The 19,821-nt window shown below is 41.5% G+C and overlaps 1 protein-coding gene across 1 annotated transcript in view; it reads right to left on the reverse strand.

Annotated features, from left to right (window-relative positions):
• Positions 1-17,707, reverse strand: part of LOC116045616 (complement component 8, beta polypeptide) — a 53,685-nt gene extending 35,978 nt beyond the window's left edge. Inside the window, exon 1 of the mRNA XM_031293355.2 lies at positions 17,412-17,707. The gene's annotated coding sequence lies outside the window, so the exon portion shown is untranslated. The remainder of the gene's footprint in view (positions 1-17,411) is intronic.
• Between the last annotated feature and the right edge of the window lie 2,114 nt (positions 17,708-19,821).

Genomic DNA, 19,821 nt, shown 5'->3' on the forward strand with positions numbered 1-19,821 from the left:
GCAAGGTGAGGAGACAGGGATGACAGTTAATGTTAAGCTGGAAGCGGTTCAAAATTAAAGAGAAAAATGCCCCTTGATCACTCATTAAAACATTAATTTAAAAAATGAAATGGCAGGCACCAATTTAACAAATCAACAAAGATGTTATTATCTCTTCTGGATCATCAATCCTTAATGAGAGTGCAGCAAATACGTGCTGTTCAGTGCCCACCCTTGGAGAAGACCTGTGGCAAAATATTTGACACTCTTGCTTTATATACAGCTTGAGTAAATATAGAACCTTAAAGCATAACTGGTGCTTCTGTGCATGCAATGCAAATTTTCAGAAGATGGATTGTTAATGCTCACAGCTCCGACCAACGGCACGAGAGGAGGGGAAGTAGCAGAGAGCGTTGAATGACAGGCTGTTTCAAAATTCTGGCACAGCCGTCTATAAACTGGAACCCCCCACATTGTGCTTTAATGCCCTTGAATCATCTACTGCTAACACAGGGTCCGTGCCAAGCTGGCACCACGGCTGGCACTGCTTCTGTTGGCATGGTGATGGGCCATTGTTGGAGAAAGAAGGCCTTCAGCCTACCCCAGCCTGAAAAGAGCTGCTGCACATCGAGCACACATTATCCTGTTTGACATTGTGAATCTGTGTGAGTGGTGATCTGAGTGTCATTTTGAATGTAAAGTCATTTTATTTTGATACTCTTCTTGAAACTGACAAAAAAGATGACTTGTTAAAGGGTCACCCAAATTGCAAGAAGCATATCCTCTCACGTTTGTTCTTTTTTGCCCAGGTTGAGACAATGTTCCAAAAACAGTGTCCCCCTTAAATCTGGATAATCCACAGTGCTCAATGTGAGCACTTTTCACTGGAACTACTTCCTATCAAACAATAGTCCCTAAGAAAGCTATTCATAGGTTATATCACAGTGAGGCTTGTGGGTTATCCACAGTAACTGGATAGAGATTTTGCTGTTGATTTTTTGTAAAACATGGATATCCATTCACCTCCAATGTATTGTGGTGGTGGCAAAAATCTCAGAGACAGATATCTCAAAACCTGGGAACATAAAACTGAAACTACCTGCATGGCTAGTAGCCACATTTATGATCTCACCACTAAATTTGGTATTTTGGTCACGTAGCGTTACCTAAGCAAACCTTAGAAGAAGAATCTAAATGTTACTATTATACTATTTATCCAGAACACACCTGTGTCTTCAAAGCTATTTTTGTGACCCCACGGGTGTCTGACCAAAGTAAAATGTTTTCTCAGTGCTAAATTACCATTTGAATACAATAATTTCAGGTATTGCGCTTCAGGTATCCACTACTGCAGAAATCACGTAGAGTAACGTAGGGGTGCTGAGGTCACAAATTGGGCTACATGGTTGGATACTAAGTGGATTTTTTTTTTTGCAATTTGGGTTAGACAAACATTTTTTTCAAAATACTTAACTATTAGGTTAGCACGCACGCAGGTTAGCTTTGTGCATTTGTGTATGTATGTATGCTTAACACAAATTGATCTATGAAATAGTCTCTCTACATTCTCTTCCTGCAGACAACTCCTTCAACCCTCCCATTATTCCAAAATGAACTGTGATGTTAAGACACATTTCATTTCATTTAAAGCAATAGTGCGTAGTTTCTGTCTCCCCCATGAGGAATTCTAAGTAATGACAACAACTCTGTCGGTGTGTCCACATGATACAAGCCTTCCCTGATCGCGCACGCGCCCCCACCCCTCCTCCACACAGTTGCTAGTATGCAAGGAGGACACGGAGGATTAAAAAAACATGATGGACTCTTCAGAAGATGTAATTATCTTCACTCGAGTTTCTGCGCGGGAAAGTCACCGTACGACACAATCTTCTGAACATAGCCATACTGAGAAATACAGAGAGAGTTGTGTGGAGCGGATCTAGTCTTAATTAGCTTTGTAGCAACTAATTTGGCAATGGCTTGAATGTAACGGATGTTCATTAATATTAAAAAGTTATGCACTAAAGCTTTAACAACAGGTCACTGCGGTAGCCTCATCACCACCGGTTCTCCTTGTGCACGGCTGTCTAGACCATGTGTCACCACTCATGTGTGCTTATGAGGAAAATAATGTCACCCAGGTCCAGGCGAAGGGGCAATCTTCCCATAAGTATGTCTCAGACAGAGCCTGCCCGAGTGCCAGCGATGGGAGAGGTATTTTCCATGTCACAAAGAACCTTATCAGAATGTAATTTTCATTACCAACGATGGAGATATGCCTCATTGTATTAGACGGAAGAGTGATTTAATGTGATGTACGGCTGCTTGACAAAACCAATGCTATCTAGGTCACCCAGACTCCCCAATCTGCTCTGTGTTTTAACAGCTCCCAGTGTCTTATGATTTGGGTCAGAGTTAATGAGCATCACTGGTTTCTCTAGCTACTCTGAACTGTTAGGAATGTCAAAAGCCCTTGACAAAAGCCACCCTTTATTAATTTGTTCTTTTAGTACTACCTCTCTCAAGTGTAAAGGAAAACTTCCTTGAGGGAAGGCTATTTCATTTCTGCTTCCATTTCTTTATTTCCTTCCATCAACCCGGCGCTGTCTTTGTCTCTGTCTGCCTGCATTTCACAAATCATCTCTTGAGATGTTTGTTTCCTGCTTGCATCAGACTCTTTACCCCGTAACCGCATTATTGAACAAAAACAGGCATGCTGTGATGTATGGCAACTCTCTCTTCCTTAACATTCAGCATATCAATCATACAAGCCATTGAGTTTTCAGGATATACCTTAACAAAAGGCGATACAGACCCTCTGGGCAACATGCAGGTACATATATCTTGGCATGTAGCTTCAGTGAATTGGGATGAGATGTGATCTGAATCTTTTTCATGAAGAAAAAAAACATTCTTTCTTCGTTGTTTTGATCAGTTTATCAGAAAGATGCTGGATGAGGAGCTGATGTACACTCTACCAGTCACATTGTAAATTTGCTTCATGATTGTGTGTTTGCTTTCAGTTCTTCATAATTATGTAATTAATGCACATACATACAGTTGGGAATTTGTTTGATGTAATAATTTGGTTGCAATGAAATAAAACTATAATCTAGATTTATGTTGCAGAGAGACAAAGGGTTGTAATTTACAACAATTATGTTGAGTTCTATCTTCCTAGTTGCCTCTATGGATGAAAGTGATTCATTAAGTGTGATCAGTCATGTTTACCGTCTCAGAACTATAATGGGCAATCACTGAACACGCGTTGATTTTTTAAATCAGATCATTCTTGAGATTCTTTTTAAGCTCCAGCATTCTTGTAAGTCACTATTCCTCCTGAGACCGGTGTTTAATAGACTGCACAATCAACCTCATATTGTGAGACAAGCCTCCCTGTTTCCTGCCACCGATGAGTAACAAAAGGTTGAACAGCCATCTATCACTGGCTACGGCCAATTACACCTCCATTCGCTATGGTCCCGACGGAAGGCACAGTCGGTGCTCTCCCGTTTGCATGTGACTGCTGAGGAGCGGGGAGGCCCCTGTCCCCCGGACCATCTCCGTCTCTTCCTGGCCAAGGCTGGCATGGCCCGGGGGTTGTGGAACGTTTGTTCGACAGACCGGCTTTGGCACCTCGCGCTGGTCATCTTTGTTACAAAATGCCCCCCGGCTTATGGAGTGGGACACAACTGTCACAACCTGGCCGAGCAAAGCTCCTCTGAATAGCCCTGCTGTGTTACCTTGTGTCACCTATGGCAACTACTGCTATATCCTCTTTATACCTAAAGCCTTTAATCTGTACTGTTGTGTTTATTTTTCCAGGGCTTGACATTTTATTCTATTCTACATCAGCTCTTATTGCAGCCTCACAATCAACAATAAGGTTGTGTCCAATAGCCCTTGAATCTAAGAAAATGTTAATTTGATTTTTTTGGACTAATTAGACTCCTGACTAGCGAGTGGTTAACTGGCATGGATCTTTGGGGGTAACGCTCCAATCTATCAACCCTTCTGACTATATAAATTAGTGGGTTAATCATCTTACATACAGTCATGAAGGGCTATAAGGCCACAGAGACATAGAAAAATATGTCAGTAACAAGACTGAGGGTCTACCATGCTGGCAGCTCTGTGAGGTACAGCGGTGCTTTGAATTAAATGCTAACATGAACATGCTAACCTGAGCATGCTGACAATGCTAACATGCTACTGCTAATGCTTACTGTAAGCGGGTATAATGTTTACCAAGTTCACCATCTTATTTTCAAAGTGTTAGCATGCTAACATTTGCTATTTAGCATTAAACACAAAGTGCAGCTGAGGCTAATGGTAATGTCATTGGTTTATGACCAAATCCTGCTAAACTAAAGTATTACACACATTTAAATTTGATGATGGCGCTAGATGAACAACTAGAGGAACGCTAGAGGACCTCTCCAACGTACTACGTAGTGATTCGAATTCATCCTGAGGACATAAATGTACCAAATTCCATGGCATTGAGTATGAATTACCAAGCTTTATCTTAGCTAGCGAAGATCTGAATAAAATGTACATAAAGTGGAAGCAGAAGAAACGGGGACATCTACTCTGTATTAACATTGTATTATAAACTCGACCATTCCTTTTGGTTTCTGCAAGGATGGGAAAGCTGATACTGTATACTGCAGCCAAAGAAGACCTCTCCTTTCTTCTTCTTCTCCTCCTCTGCCTTCCTGGCCTTCCAGGGGGAACTGATAGCCTCTGAGCTCAGGCTGTTCAGCCACGGCCCATTAGTTCACCTCATTCTGACAAGATGGAGGACTTCTGACGATGGAACAGCCAAGTGTGCGAGCGGAGAAGTGTGTGTGTGTGTGTGTGTGTGTGTGTGTGTGTGTGTGTGTGTGTGGGGAATACATACAAACAAAAATTCAGTTTGGGCGTTTGAAACACTTTCATTTACTTTCTGAGGAAAAGAGAGGTCTCATCGCTTCGGGTTCAACGGCTACAGCTGGTAAACTAAATACGTGTTGCCACACAGTTGCTTTGCCTTGCAGATTTATGTCAGTCCAGGCCTTGGAGCTGGAGCACCCAGTTAGGCGTGGCTCCAACATGGCCGGGCACAGCTACACAGTGAGGAACTGCCCTCTGAAGTGCCCCTGCATTATTCTTTTTACCAGCTCAGCTGCACGATAACTGGGCCCAATTTAGATGGAAGAAGAACGAGGAGAGGATGTGTGTGTGTGTGTGTGTGTATTAGTGTGTGTGCGTGTGTGAGTGACTCTTTAAGTCTGAGACATGACATAAATGAACAAATACACTTGCGCTGGCACAGCAGAGGTTTCAAGATGCAAATATTAATGGGGTTCATTTTGAAAGTTTGCATTTCTTAGGCTGCTTCTGTCTCTATAACAGACATATTCAGGCTAATAAAGTGTCACTAGCTCCCTATGGTGACAGTAAACAATAGCATGAAAACAAGATACATTTCCTCTATTTATTCATCTAATTCCACCTACCGCATACAGCGGGGTCTGGAAACGTAGCGGGCGTGAGACTCCTGGACTCCTCTCAGAACAGTTAATTGGTTGATGTGTCTCTCCAAAACACCTCCTCTGATGTTACTCAGTGGCTTCCCCGAGGAGTCTTTAATTCACTGTTGATTTGGTTTGTTGTTGTGCTGTGTCTCAGCGTCTGAACAGTGTGTTAAAACAGGCTATTTACCACGTTCGGTGGGAGAGAGAGCTGGGCAGGCTCCAGAAGGCCTGGACAAACACCATGTTACCTCACAGCCAAGCTTTTCTCCTTCTGTCTCTCTTTCCTCTCTTTGCGATTTGCTCTGTATTTATCATTTTTAATCTCCACAGCCTTTTTTTTTTTCACTCTTTCATTTTCATCTTTACCTCTTTTTTTCTCTCCCTCCCACCCCTGTTCTCCCCTGCCCTCTTTTTCTTTGTCTCCCTCTCTTCCAACATAATGCCTATTTGTGAAAAGAGGGTGAAGCATGTTGTATTTTGCTGCCACCCCCACCTTCTTTTGTGAGTTACAAAAGAACTGTGGACACCTTGGTTTGGTCATTATTTCATGCAGAGAGTAATTAATGAGACAATTAGGGTTTTCTTCCCTCCTTCTGTGTTCCCTTTGAACTAAATAAATAGCCAAAAGGTGTCCTCTTTAATTGCACATGGGTCATGGATATAATAAAGATACACAAGCAGCCTCTTTATGAAACTTGACTGTGAATAACTGTTTTTGTGTTTGTTGTCCTTACTGTATTTGTGTCTCAAAAGACACAAATGGGATTTAGCAGCACTGTGGAAAGACAATATGACTATCAAACACAACAGAGATCCAGTGTAGCTGAGATAAAAGTTGCCGTGATCAAAACCGCTGAGCACAAAAACATTACCTGCAGTCTGGGAGACCGCATTAATGAAGCTGAAGAAAAGCACTGGACAGCCACTTCAAAACAAGAACCTTTTTGTTTTTCTACTTACTGTCACACTCTCTTATTGATGTGACATGTCTCATAGACATAATGTTGAGGAGTAGTTTCACTTAATGTAAATGAATAAGTAGTGTGACATAATTTGGACTAACAAAAGTCAAACTTTAGATTCTACTTCCTAATTGCTGTTGTCATTCTGAGCCTACTAAGGGACTGTAAAATGATTAGAGATGGGGTTTGAAAAAATTGAAGGGGTATGTATTTTTTCCTTTTGATAAAGGTAGGGTAGGCTTTTAGTAGAGCAGGGGAGGGTCTTTTGAGTTTTTTTTCTCCCCAGACTTATATTTTATTTCAGCTTTCCCTTGAGTTGCATAAAGCTGCCACCAGTGCCCCGCTCATTTACTCACCGACAGTAAACTGTATAGTAAGTAGCAATTGGCTGGGTGTTTGATAAACAGGACTTTGGTTAACAAACTTGTTTGCCATAATTTCTAATTTGCAATTTAGTAAATATTGAGAAAAACTTCTTTTAGCTGTTTTGGTCTCTACCAAATCCTAAGGGAAATATAATCCCCCATCTATCTTTTCTTCCCCTATGAACACTCAACAGCTGGTTTGGATTTCCTTTCTCACTGAAATATGCCTGAGAGAAAATATAGGAGTGACTGACGTTAAATACAAAGGAGAGTTAGTGCGTATAACACTTCTTGCTGTGATAACGCAGATGGGTTATTTAGTGTACTTTCATGACTCTACTAATTTCTTACAGGCAGCTGTAGGAGCTCTACAAAGCACAGATATCATTTTTTTTCTCCAAACAAATTAAACTGCAACTCTTGTTAACATCCCAATTAGAGGTATTATGCTGTGATGTGATTTTGTTTTTGCAGCTGTACTATAGACATCATCATATCCACAAAGTACTTTCTTCTTTTCTTTTGAGGGCGCCTTTGTTGAAGCTCAACTTCTCCCAATGCGAAGTAACAGGTATTTCGTAACACTGTACTTTAAGAGAAGCTTTTACACACACACACACACACACACACACACACGCACACACACACACACACACACACACACACATACACACACAAACTCTCTATATTCCCCTGACTACAACACAGTATGTGTGGGTGTAATTAGTGAATCTCCCACCACACCTCAACGTCTCTCATTAATCTCTCATGAGTGATTAGGCTGCTGCGACGTATGGAACCACGGGAGGTGTGAAACCGGGTGTGAAACTGTTGTCATCTCATATGTTATCGCACTCCTGAGACTGGGAGGATTAAACCGTGCCAGGCACAGCCCATTGGCAACTAATCATGCTGCTAATGATAAGTGAAATATTCGACTGCCTCTCATTGCAATGGCATCGCAAGGTCAAGATCTTGCACAGATCGCGTACATACACAAGCAGTGTCACTGTTGTCTCTCTGAGGCGCTGCTTCCTCGGTCGCTCCTGTTGTTTTGTATAAACCCAGAGCATAGGCCCAGTACAAGCCTGAGTGAAGCCTTTTGAATATGACTGTTGATGGCTGATTAGAGCAAAACATAAGGGTAGCCTCCAACTGTGATGCTCTGATGAGAAGTGATCTAAAGGGTCTCGTTCAGAAGATGTCATGCTGACCGCTGTTGCTGTGCCAGATGCTTGTCGCTCAGCGCAGCTTCACATCCAAACTACAGAATTTGTTCCCTGCAGGCATCACTACAACAGAGATTTCCATTTAATTAAAAAAAGGTACAAAGTTAAAAATTAGAGCAACTGCAATTACTCAGCCTGGGCAGACATTTTGAAAAAAATCCAATGTCAGCAGCCAATAAGACTGAAACATTCATTCTACATTTTACCTACATGTCAGATTAGTTTATTGGCACTGAGTTAAATATGGTCTTCTGCCGCCCTTTGGCTAACAATAATAGGAATAAATGAAGGATAATTATGACGCATTAGCAAACCAAATCTAGAAATGTACAATTTCTTCCATTAGGGTCAATCTAATAGGGTCAGCTCCCTTTAGAGTTGGTTATGACTCAGGCTGGAGACTCAGGCTGGATTTTCGGTCAAAGCAAGCAACTGCAGCGGGGCCCCAGACTCTGTTTTGTAAAGAGGTAGAAATCTAGGTAGTTGTATGGTGAATATTCCTGAACAAAAGTGAAATGCTCAACAGGAGCTTATTTTTGCCCCGGGCTCCCCTAATAGGTTAATCCAGTCCTGCTCAGGGATTATTATTTCTTCTGTTTGATTTATTTTTCTAGACAAGTTGTATTTAACAGGTGTTGCTGCTCTCCTAATTAACAAAAATGATCAGCGAGTGGATGAGCAGGTCTGTCTCCTAGAAATTACATTTACTAATTTGTTTTGTTGAATACGTTATGAGGGCTGCCTGGATTATGTTCAGTGGCAACGTTTTTCCAAAGGAAGTGTCATAGTTTTGTATCGCACACAAGTTGTGTTAGCAAACTAAAGCACTTTGGTCAAGGTTAGAGAAAGGCCATGGTGTCTTGTGCTACAAATGACTTCAATATTTAACTACTCAAACAATCAACTCAACTCAACTCAAATCAACTCAACAAACATTTTCCTTACCTTAATCAAGTTCAAGTTTTGAGAGCCTAAACATAATGCAGTTCATGAATATTTTTCAGACTTATTACAGATCTGATTTGGTAAATGCAGTCATTAAAACGTGTTGTAAATGTTTCCTTATTATGTTGATTAAACAAAATGGTGTCATGACTTCTCAAAATGTATCTGCTGTGTCCAATTAGAAGTATATGAACGTCATGTTTAGGAGACAGGTGAGATGACTTTAGGTGTGAGTATCCAGAGGATGTTTTTTGGTTTTCAGCAAATGCTACTAAACTAACTGAAATATGCATTAAATAGTCAAAAATAATGGACTGTTCTGCTTCCTTCACCTTCATGTTCCATGTTCGCCACATGAAAGTGATGCCAACAGATAACCTACTGGCTTAATCCAATTTATTATATGTTCAGTTTATATGGTACACAAAGTTAAAACTAAGTAAGTCTAATATAATACAATGCAATCCTGCAATAAATCCTACCGCCATAAAGTTTATGAGGTGTTGATTCAACTGGATAGTTATTTTGGAGGCTGCAGTGTGTGGTACTGTTAAATTGTTTTGCATTACTCCGACAGGACTTTCTTTCTTTTGGATCAATAACTGGAGACTATTCAGAAACACCACAAACGTCAGCCTCCGAAATGACCATAAAATTAAATCAACACCTCTTTTAAAAGTTTCATTAAATAAACTTTTGATGTCATTTAATGTTTGATCACTCACAACTGTAAATGATCCAAACAGGGGGAATGCGCTGTGCTCAATAAGAAAAACATGAATCAAGCGATATGAAATCATATGAGAATTGAGTCCGATAGCTCCTCTAGGCTGAACTAAACATCTCAATTACCTCCAGGGGGTTGAAAAAGCACTGCAGTAAGGAGATGTGGCAGATACAATATTTAAATGGACTGTCAGTGGAAGAAAAACCCTGCTAAGCTTATATTTGATTACATATTTTATAGAACACAAACACACACAAATGCATCTCAGCTACTGCAGTGCCTGATGCAGCCAGCCCGCCACACTATTATAATCATCAGCCACATATGGAGCCGCTGTCCTGCCTGTGGGGAATAGGGTTGTAGAAGGGGCCGATGGGATGAAACCGGAAGGACCTCACTACTCAGAGGTGATGAATGCTCTGCTGCTTATGGAGCCTCCTGTAGTGCATCTGTGAGAGCAGATGAATGGGGAGGAGAGGCTGATAAATTGGGTCACACAAACGTAGCATTTCTGGGTAATGCGGTGAAAACGCTGGAGGAGTGCAGTTGGGTGGCTCACGTGCCTACAACTGGGTCAGAGCTGCTCCAACTTGACTCAATTTCCTTTCTATGGCTCCTCTCGCGCTCCTGGCATTATTGAAAAGTTACGCTTTTAATTTGCAAAAAAATGCTTTGCTTTTTTTTTCATTTCTTGAAGTCACACCCTCAAAACAACTCACATTGAATTGAAACTGACCCAAATTGAAAAACAGCTTTTTTTGGTTGATCGTTTGCTTTATGACTTCTGTAGTTTTGGCTGCTATTGGCAAAATATAAACATGAACCAATCCTAGGTTAATGCATATATTTAGTCAAATATAGGCCATGGATATCAGGCCTTTACATAATGTATCAGGCAGATATTAACAATTAAATTGTTGTCTGCCAGGCATGTTGTCATCAGCTGATATGAGATTTCTCCCTGGCCATAATTACATTATAGAGGTATGCAGCATTTTTGCAGTAACATATATATTTTTTGAAAATTCAATATTAATGTATAAAAAGTAATTAATTCCATCTGCAAATTGTTGATTGCTTTGAAAAGTTACTACAATAATTATCATTCTTAGTTTCAGAATTAGTTTCTTTAGCTTCAGTTTCATGTAAGTTTTTATCCTATGTCCCCTTAATAATTATGTCTGTACGTGACACACATATGTGAATTTTTTTTCTTCCTTTTAGCTTCCTGTTTAACGGTTCAATGTTTTTGATGACTCATCCTGCACTCGGTAGCAGATGGACATTATATTTATCCAATCAAATAGAATTTGGGATGACCAGCGAAGCCATCCTATTATGGACTAAAGAAGTGCACTTGACCTGTTAGCTTTTGGTAGATAGCTATAGCGATATTAGAGGTTGGAGGTGTGTGGTTGAAGTTTTATTTATTTCTTTTTTGCTTATTCTCCACCTTCTAATATAACAATACAGGATAAGGAGGTGCGAATGGAGGTCAACATCCCTTTGCAGCTCTGTATAGGTCCATGTTCTTTAATGTTCTTGATAGCAAATGAGCATTATTGACCTTTAAAGAAATGTGTAAATGTCCATTACCACATAAATATCATATGCCAGCTTACACATATGGGCAGAGTGTGTATATGCCACATCATATCACATCACATATCTGGAGCTTGGCGTGTTAATTGCCCTTCTTCTCTTTGAGACTGCTCTCTGCTCTAATCTAATTTCATTCATTTTGGGTTGTGGAAGAGTTTGATTAGGTGGTGGGGGCCCGGAGGATGGGGTAAGGGGGTCCTTTACCTTGGCACAGATAAGAAGACAAACTAGATTTGAGGGCGGATAGATCTTGTTGGCAGCACACGCCGCCTCTTGGCAAGCGAGGCGAAGTCGATATTGAGCGGGGGCTTTCTTACCTCCTAAGATTTACAGTATCTGGAGCTCCACAGCCTCATACTTCAGTAGATGGATGAACATTTCATACAGAGCCAATTGGCGCAACATGAGTTGAGCTGAAGGTCATTGTGACTCATTTCCACTTCGGAAGCTGGGTGGCTAGAGACAGAGCTGCTAAATCTCCACCACTGACTTGTTTTAATAGTACAAAGAAGACAGCTCTGTGAAAAGGAGCAGAACGCCACCCTGTGCTGGTACTGTACAGCACTGATGCAAAACACACATGTACAGACTGTACAGTGCCAAAGACAGTTGAGAGTACAGTAGTAAGGAGAGGGTACAGATTGCCGCAGAACCGCGAGGCATATGGCGGGGCGCCCCATGCCTCCCAGCTAATTGAGTCCTAATGAATCACTGGTTTGGCATGCTACATGTCCCTTGTGATGGCTGGTGTCATTGATGCATTGAAGATGCCCAGTCCTCTGGAAGTGAAGTGGGCAGTGACGGCTGCTCCGGCTGAACATAGGAGGCAGGCCGACACCGCCGGCTTCACACTGAACACTTCACTCCATCACCAGATGTTACAGGTCAAGGCACAAAGATTACTAGCTACCCAGCTCCACACAATGGAAATAATTGTGTGATGGGCTGGCAATTCACTGGCCCATTTGATTCCAGTAACACTCTCTATAGTGGTGGGGTCGCAGCCTCATTGTCAGCTCAATAGGGTCAGTGCGATAGGGGAAAACACTTGTAGTCAGTGGTGCCTGACTGCTGTTTTTGCAGAATTTACATATATATCTATAATTGACTAAAGGGCATATGAATTGATGAAAACATTCATCAAGCTTTGACTGCCTATAGCAATAATTATTATAATTCCTCAGATAACTTACACTTTTGTCATCGTTTGTTCTCATTTCAACATATCATTTAATACTAATAACTGAAGTTTACTATGATTGGGTTTGATGCTTTTGTAAATAGAATGAATGGATATAGGAAATAATGTGATGAATTCATAGCCAGATATTAACGGAAATAGAGTTGCGATTTACAGCCTCATTATACTGTAATGTTAGTTTAATGTATAAGATAATATCTTCTCATCTGTGGGGGCTCTATTCAGTTTTAAAAGTGTGGGCCTCTTTCCAATTGCATTACTGAAACAGGTCCAGCCCAAACATATTGGAAAGGAAATGCTTATTTAAACATGTTGCAGTCAGTGAGAGAGTGAGTAATAAGTGTGCATTGTTTTCATTACATTGCTCTGTGTGAGGTCTGTCCACACTAACTACTTTATTCCTTGCAGGATGATTCTCCTGGAGAATGTTTGCGTAATAAATTATATGTTGGGAGATATTCGCTTTGTTGCTGAGAGTTATATGAGAACATTGATACCACTGTCATAATGTTACACTAAATATGGAGCTGGAGCAAACGGATGGTTAGCTTAGTTTAGCTTAGCATAAGTCTGGAAACGGGGAAACACCTAGCCAGACTCTCTTCAAAAGCTAACAAAATCTGCCTAGCAGCACCTCTAAATCTCACTGATTAACACTTTATATCTCTTTTGTTTAATCTTAACAAAAACTAAATTGCAAGGCAACCAGCAGAGACTCCAGTAAGTAGCAAAGAAATAATCTGGCACATAACCACCATAAAACAGCAAGTAAGGCTCTTCTTATCTAACTGTTGGGAAGAAAGCTACGGAGCCCAAGACATGACATCTGAAAAAACTAATTGTGGCAACGAAATGCTAATTTGTGGCCTCGAAATGCTAATTTGTGGCCACAAAATGCTAAGTTGTGGCCACAATATACTAATTTGTGGCCACGAAATACTAATTTGTGGCCACAAAATAGTATTTTGGGGATAACGACATAGCCTAACTATAATGCGGGCAGTTCTGCTATACCTGTGTGGGGCACATAGGCTACCCAGAGCAAGCTAAAGGTGCAGTCATTCACAGAGATGATTTGATTGAATTGTATTTTAGACTGGGAACGGCGTAAACATTAATACATTACATCCACGGGTGCAAGCTGTATGATTATTTGTGGTTTGTTATTGCTTCCTAAGGAGAAAGAGTAAACCGCTGGTGACCATATTAACCACCTCAGGCATAGTAACATATGTTTATCTGAAAGTAAATCAAATATATTAAGGTACATTTTCTCTGAAATGTTTCTAAACATGTATTTCTTTGTGACTGCATGCACAAGTTACATTTGTAATAAAACCTAAAATAAATAAAATAAAATAATCATATTCTACTGTAAAGAAAAGAAAGAACTAAATATTTAATGGACCAGCACATTGGGTAAATTGTCAGAATATGTGACCCCACTGTAACTGCTTAATAAAGGAGTTAAACTTCAAAATATTGTTTGGGTAGTTATGTCATCCCTTCACACTAATCTGGACACATGTTTTCTTATTTGGAGTCATCACAGAGCCAGTACAACAGAGGTCACCATATCTGACAAGTAGCAGCCGTCAGAATATATGATCCCACTGTAACTGCTACTGTAAGCTACGTCGTTATCCCCAAAATACTATTTTGTGGCCACAAATTAGCATTTTCTTTTTTTTCGGATGTCATGTCTGGGGCTCCGTAGAAAGCAAATAAAAGTATTTCCCAAAATGTCAAACTATTTCTTTAACCCTTGTGTTGTCTTCCCATCAACCATGAAAAAAAACATGTTTGTTGTCCCTATCTCAATGTTTCAGTCACTTTTTTCAAAGTTTTGTATTTTACATTTTAGTGTTTTTTTTTCATTGTTTTGGTCACTTTTTTCAACATTTTAATCGCTTTTTCTGACGTTTTGTTTCCGCTTTTTCCCAATGTTTTTGTCACTTTTTCAATGTTTTGGGTGCTTATTTTTTTTATTTTTTGCGGTTTTGACCGTTTTTTTTTTCGTTTTTTTTTTTTGCTTTTTAAACGTTTTGTCAGGTTTTTTTTTTTTTTTTTTACATTTTCGGCCCTTTATCGACGTCCCATAGTTCCTGATATAAAAAACTTTGAAAACGGGTCAACCTGAGGGTTAAACTTCTCATAGGGGAGATCTGAGTTCCTTTGTCTTCTACTTTTACAGCTTGTAGTTTGAGTCATTGCTTCTGACACGTGGTTGTCAGCACCCTCCCGTTGCACTCTCAACTTCATATGCACCTGCCATGTAGATTACACTCCCAAAGGAGCATGTTCATCATCAAGCATCCCACATGCACTGCTATCTGAGCAATCTTCCCCTTTGGTTCAACTGAGGCAACCGAGATCACCTCTGACCTGTCTCGGCCAGGGGCCAAGTCTTCATTAATGATGAGTAGACCTGATGTGATAAGGCCACCAGCAAAATGAGAACTCAGACACAATCATGCAAGCTCATTAAAACTACTTTTATGAAAAATGTAGGCCACTCTGGCAATCGTGTGTCTAATGGTGAAACGCTACATTGATGTCAGTGTAACCGCTGTTCTTTAGACGCATTATCTTGGAGCACTTGGGAAATCTTAAGGGAGTTCAAGTTGAGGTAATGCCACTGCAATATAAAGAGAAAAAACAAATGTGATAACATGCAGGCTTTTCAGCGAGACAAAAGGCAAGAGGTAACACTAAGGCAAATGGGTGAGACAACCCAACGGATTTCAGGAGTGCAAAACAACAACCAGCACAAAATGTGTCCGCACTTTGTTGTAATTGTGCTGAGATAACATGAAAAATAAATAACTGAACCACTTTCACCATTTTACAATAATTGCAAAAGGGGAAAAGGCCTTATGGTATTAATCGGATAAGATATAGCTCACATATCCACTCGCTGCGTTTGCTGTCAGGAGCTAAATTAAGTGTCTTGATTCCACTGGGAGACCTAACAAAGAAGCTCTTACTGGAGAAGTTAATGCTCTCTAGTGTTTTGTTCAGCTCCATCTTAAGCCCCACAACTCACACTGGGATGCAAAGAACTGTCTTGAGATGACAACTGGCAACTGCACCGTATGTGAGTATGTGCGTGTTCGTGTGAACACGTGTCCTACAATCGAGCCAGTGAGTGCAGCTTAGGATCTGTTGCAGAACATCCTCTGTAAGGAGATTACTATAGGCAGTTTGGTCGATTGGCAGAAGTCGCCGATGAACTTTGGCACCAATGTCAAAACACTAACGCCGACCTTTGCTTACATCCTGCCGAGCCCCAACATAAACACGACTTTTGGTCATTTGAGCCAACAAGATAGGCAAACCACATTATTTCACCAGCAGCTTTATGTTTTACTGCTTTTCCACAGCAATAGTCAAGGCCATTTTCCATCTAGGCCTGCTCTTACATGAGCACTCAAGCAGAAAACACAGAACATCATGATAGACATATGGTCCATTTGAACTGGTCATGTTGGCATATTTTCAGCTTTACCCAAGGAGGTTTGAGAGGTTCAAATCATTGAAAATCATAGAAGAAAGGGGTTAAACCATAGAAATAAAATGTATTACACTCCTTCTATTTCTATGGGTTAAACACCCCACTAGTAGCCCCTCATGAAGATTACTATATGGTCCAAGATTAATCTTACAAGGATTTCGCAAAGCATGACTCTTATTTATCATCTTTACTAAGACAAAGACTGAAATAGGATAAAATTCATAATTATGAATACTTATATATGGCTGCAGTTCTGATTGGCTCCTGGTAGTTTCATAACGTCAATATGGTTACATATAGAACCAAAAATCATAACAGACTGTAAAAAGATGAATCCAACTGTATTCTATGCAAAAAAATAAAATCACTGGCCAATCTCTCATCGGGAGAATCCAAATGTGGGCGCAACTGCACGCCCTGACGCATTTTAGATGTCCACACACACACACACACACACACACACACACACACACACACACACACATCCACACACACACACACACACACACACACACACACACACACACACACCACCACCACCACCACCACCACCACGATAGATGCTTTCACAATTGGCAGGATGTTTTTATCCCCACAATGATCAATGAATGTGAATGAAGACCGGAGGACTCACTCTTCTACAGGCCTACAGTATATGCACTGATTTCAGGCAGACTCCAGCTCAGCGCAGCCGGTCAGACCGGTGCCGCTGCGCGCTCCCATCCAACCATCCCTCCACAGGTACTCATTACAGCCCGCTGAGCATTTTCTATTTGTTTCTGTGCAGCGATCAATACATTTATCAACATATGCGTCATCATTCACTCACTCAGCATCAGAGCCGGTTAACACGCAGTCGTTGGAAGATGACTTACTGCTGTTGCAGCAGGACATCTCTTCATTTGAATATTAGTGGAGGGAGGGGGCACTGCTTCTCCTGATACTTGACATCTTATGAAGCAACATAACCTAGGCCTAAGTATGTAAGTCATGAATCGAAATCATTTCAAAACAAGATGTCCATTTCTAATTTGTGCGCAATTCCATATGGGACAGCAGGTTATTTGACAGGCGACCGGCGTTTGCGCTTTAAAGGACTCCACGTTCAAATCTACCAAGCACCATCGATGATCTTCCTCACGAGCTCATTTCTGATCTAATTTGTTTCATTTTCATCACCTATGCGACTGTTTCTCAGTCATCCACAGCGGACTGTTCCGCAACCCATTTCCATTCAGCGGACAACGCATCCTATCCATAAATCTTAACATGACGCGGAGCTGCCTCGCATCCTTAAACAGCTCTATAGTTTCACAGTTTTAAACACTCCCGTTAATAGAGAAGCTCAGAACTGAGATGCCTACTCACCATTTCTTAGCGAATGCTTCTCAGGAGTGTCCCATTTATGCGTTTTAATCCAGATCTGTGTCCCCTTCATTTGAGCGCTCTATTTTTTCCCCCAATGAGAGAGAGAGAAAGAGAGGCGAGGGAGAGTGCGTGTTTAAGAAAATCCATTTGTTAATTCCATTTCCCGGACACACAATGTGAAATCACATTGCCTCGCTTTTTTACATGTTCAAAATTCTTCCACAATTCTAAGATCCCGTAAAGCTCTATGTTCTTTCCTCTCTCTCCCTTCTCTCCAGCTCTGAAGTTGCCTGGTTACCCCTGTTTCTCATTCAAGGAGGCTGAGGGCTGCATACAGCGGCCAATCATAGCAGCCACCGGAGAGATTAACTATTTCTTGGCTCCACTATTCTAGAGGCGAAAATAAGGAGAGTGGGCGGGGAAACTGGGCCCCCGGTGACAGAAAAAAAAAATTAAAATGCACAGAGAATAATGTAGAGAGAGGGGATCCGTTAGAGGGAGAATGTGTGGAGGGGGATGGTTGGGGATTAAACATTTTTGAAAAATAAAGGCTTGGGAAGAGGAGGAGGGACCAGTTGCCACTTCTCACTACAACAAAGATGTAAGTGACTGATATTCCAGCCTCGCAGGATGTTATGCAAACTGCAGTGGACCAGTCTCCCGTCCATTCCTTCTCCTTCAGTGGACAATAGGTCTTAAAGGAGCAGAGAACCGTCTCGTTTCTGAAATCCCCAAAAAGCAATCCATCAGGGTAATTGATCGCCCCCCCCCCCCCTTAACCAGCCATCCGTCAAGCCAACGCTCTTCCCCGTTCTCTCTTTTCCCTCACCCCCGTCCCACTCCAGTCGCCTCATCATAGGCCGTATTGATTTCAATTTCCCCCCCTCCAGCCGGGGTTAAAGGTGTAGGGGAGAGAGCCAGCTTCAATCCCTGTTACAAGGCATGTGGGGGCATAATGACCCCCCACCTAGAGGGGGCTACTACATCCAGGTCAAGCCCCCGTCACACACACCTACTGTATTACAGCCTTGACCTTTGTGAATGGCTGAAGCCGCAACCAGTGGCTTCAGACTGGCCCCCACGGGGGGCCATGCAGAAGTGCTGGTGCATTATGGGGGAACAGTCGGGGGTCCTGACAGCACAACAACAAGCTTTTCAAAGAGACAGCACCCAGTAGGAGGGGGGTGACTCATGTGCACGAGACTGTCTGGGACATTCCGGCAGATAAAAGTAAGCATGATACATTTTTTGTTGCATCTTAAATGTCAACATTGTTGTTTTTAAAAGCAGTCTGTACATTACAAAAATATGTCATATTTGATTCATGCTTTGGTGTAAAAGGAGTTCACACGTTAAAAAAAAAGAAAAAGAAAAAAGAAAAAAGAAAGAAAGTTTTTCTTTCTAATTTTTGTTGTTGTGTTGCAGCTGCGAGTGCGATTGATGCATTGCTGGCCTCACTCCATCCCTCAGATTACAAATGAAAACAACAGTGTTGGGGTCCTCCATCCCCCACTGCCGGATGAGAGCTGTGTGTCTGTGTACAGTTGTGTATACAACACACACACACACACACACACACACACACACACACACACACTGGCAGAAGTACACGCATTTGCACATACACTTAGCGGTTGATTGACGTGTAGTTCTTGGCTTGAGCACAGCTTAATCCCGCTGCTTTCACAGATGGACTCAGTCTTCCTCTTTTTGTCTGGTGTCACCAGCAGTGGCATGTTATACAGTTACACACACTGTACAGTACCATGTACTTTTGTTTACTCTGGAGGGAGCTTGCTGTGAGGGTTCTAATCCCCGCTTTAAACCACTCTCCCTTTAGCGGCCACCCCTGACACACACACACACACACACACACACACACACACACACACACACACACACACATCTACTCTTTGGTCATTAAAAAACAAAGGAGGTCAGTGTCAGGCAGCTGTGTCCTGTGAAGCGATAGTTAATCCTCATTTTCAAGGCCCACAGACAAAAAGAAGCCTCACAGATGAAATGTTTCATGAGTTACACATGAACGCACCACTCTTGTGCCACCTTGTTCATCCATCCATCCATCCATCCATCCACCTTCACAACAACGGAGAGTGTTTGTTGTCTTTCAGGCTCTTCGTACAGTAGGTTGCTGCAGTGCATTATTAGCACAAATCGAGGAGGGGGAAGGTTAGACTTTTCTCCCGCTCCCTAATCGTATTCCACTTCTAAAAAGGCTTTGATTTCCATGTAGATGGAGCTGTGGTGATAACGGCGAGGAACTGCCCTGGAGAAATGAGGCAGAGCGATAAGATAAGGCGAGCAGATCCCCATCCAGACAAAAAAGACAAAGAGGAGAGTCATCACCCCACATGGCGGTTAATCTCCATTCAATCCAGAGATTACCGCA

Source organism: Sander lucioperca, chromosome 9 (genome assembly GCF_008315115.2).
Source record: "Sander lucioperca isolate FBNREF2018 chromosome 9, SLUC_FBN_1.2, whole genome shotgun sequence".
Lineage (NCBI taxonomy): Eukaryota > Metazoa > Chordata > Actinopteri > Perciformes > Percidae > Sander > Sander lucioperca.